Source organism: Dama dama, chromosome 30 (genome assembly GCF_033118175.1).
Source record: "Dama dama isolate Ldn47 chromosome 30, ASM3311817v1, whole genome shotgun sequence".
Lineage (NCBI taxonomy): Eukaryota > Metazoa > Chordata > Mammalia > Artiodactyla > Cervidae > Dama > Dama dama.
The window spans coordinates 70077972-70080077 of NC_083710.1; the positions used below are offsets into that span (position 1 = coordinate 70077972).

Sequence of the window (2106 nt, forward strand, 5' to 3'; positions counted from 1 at the left end):
GAGCCCTCTCTAACCACTGAACCAGTGTCAAGGCCAACGGGCATGAAAAGTTACCTGCCAAGGGTCAAGAGACAGAATTATGTTCAGACCGGGCTCAGGAAACGGTGCTGTTCATGGGAGCTGAGAACCCTTATCTTCAACTGCCAGAGATTTCATGCAGGGAGATAGTTAAGGTCAGATCACTTACTGGTGGTTTGAATAGGGGAAAAAATACTGTAGTGGGCTTTTTAAGTAGTGTATTCTTGTGTGAAGGGAACAAGTTCTACCGGGGGCGTGGAGATGACGGATAAAACAGGAAATGAGCTGTAGAGTCTGTCTTTTCTCCTTTGACTCTGTGTAGTTAGGTCCATACCCAGAAGTCTCAGCAAAACTTCCAGAGCGCACAGTGCTTACCCTCTGAGACCTCCAACACAGATGAGCACATGTGATAAAAGCCGCTAGGCAGCATCCTTTCTCCAGCAAGCAAAAAGCAGGTGTGTGCGTGCTAAGTCGCTCCAGTCATGTCTGACTCTTTTCGGCCCCATAGATTGTAGCCCACCAGGCTCCTCTGTCCATGTGCTTCTCCAGAAAAGAGCACGAGTGAATTGCCATGCCCTCCAAGGAATCTTAGGCATTGTCTCACTTCTGCCTGCATTGGCAGGTGGGTTCTTTACCACTAGCACAACCTGGGAAGCCTTGAAAAGCAGGTAGTTTCCTGCCATCTAGCTGCAAGGCAGGTTCACAGTAATTTGATGTTCTGAGTAGCTGTTGTTTCAAAAACAGTGAATTTATATCCATTGCAGCCAGCGTCAACCTCAGAACGATTTTATCCCTGCCTGCCTTTGTGCAGCTAAGTTGAGAAATGTGGGCTGTGACAAACTGGAGCAGAGAAGGGACAAGTTTGCATGTCACTGGGTTGGAAGAGCTCTTTGATTGTCAGGGAGGCTCGACAATGCTGTCAGGAGCCGGCAGACAACAGCACCGGGACGCACCAGATGTCTGCTCTGGGTGGCTGACAGTGAACAATTTCAAGTCAGCCCAGGATCAAAGAGTTGCGACTATCTCAAGAAAGAGTGTTAAAAACACAAAGGCGCCCGTGTCTTGATAAGAGGAGGTGGTTGAGGAGAGAAAGGCACAGAAAAGAAGAAAACCTTGAGTTTATAAAATGTTAATGAGCCTCAGAATTGTAAAATTCTGCCTGAAAGGAAAAGAAAGTGTGACGCTCAAATCAAAGTTTCAGAACTGAGAAGGCTGAAAGTGATGTGTTGGCCACAACTGAAAAACAAAAAGCAGTACATGAGAGAACTGCGTGGTCTGCGATTCAGATTACATTTTTGTTTCCAAGGCTGATCATTGGTTTGCATAAGCAGATATGAGACAAAGCATCAACACCTGTGGTTTAACTGAGCATTTCTCCTTGGTGTGAACTGCAAGGCTTTTTTTTTTTTTATTCGTTAAAGATTTAACATTTCCAAATCACAGTGAGAGGAACTTGAATAATTAACCAATTTTGTTTTCTACTCTGTGCCTTAAAGATACCTCACTAGTAAAACTGGTATCTGGCACAACAGAATGACAGATGCAGAATGTAATATTGTAGTGACAATAATGAGGTTGATTATTACAGATTTATTTAAACTCTGAGTATTAAATGTTTCATCCTAATTATTTGTATAGAACATTGGTCCAATAACAAAAACAGAGAACAGCAGCTCAAAATGTAGCTCATTCAATGTTCAGAGATAAAAGGGTTAACCATTCTTTCCATTATTTTCTGCAGATAAGTCCTTTTTTGTCATGTTTAAATCTGATGGCCACTGAATTCTGGCCTTTTTCCAAGCTACTGTATGAAAAGGATGCTGAAGGCCATCACAGTACGGCACACTGCAACATTAGGACTCTTCCGTTCACCAGTTCTGGCACACTTCCAAAATATACCCAACAACCCCATTTTATTTCTGTCCAGGAGGCTGGATGCCAAGGATTGGATATAAACACAGGTACACATAAGCAGCAAGATTACAGTCAACAGACTGAAAATTGAAAATGGCAGACATTGTGAGGCTGGTGAAGCCCCAGCCACATCACCCTTCCAGCTCAGCACTGAACTGCAAGATTTTTGAAAGA

The 2106-nt window shown here is 43.5% G+C and overlaps 1 pseudogene; it reads right to left on the bottom strand.

Moving 5' to 3' along the window:
* Positions 1-1819: 1819 nt before the first annotated feature.
* LOC133049210 (protein kish-A-like) lies at positions 1820-2036 on the bottom strand (annotated as a pseudogene).
* Between the last annotated feature and the right edge of the window lie 70 nt (positions 2037-2106).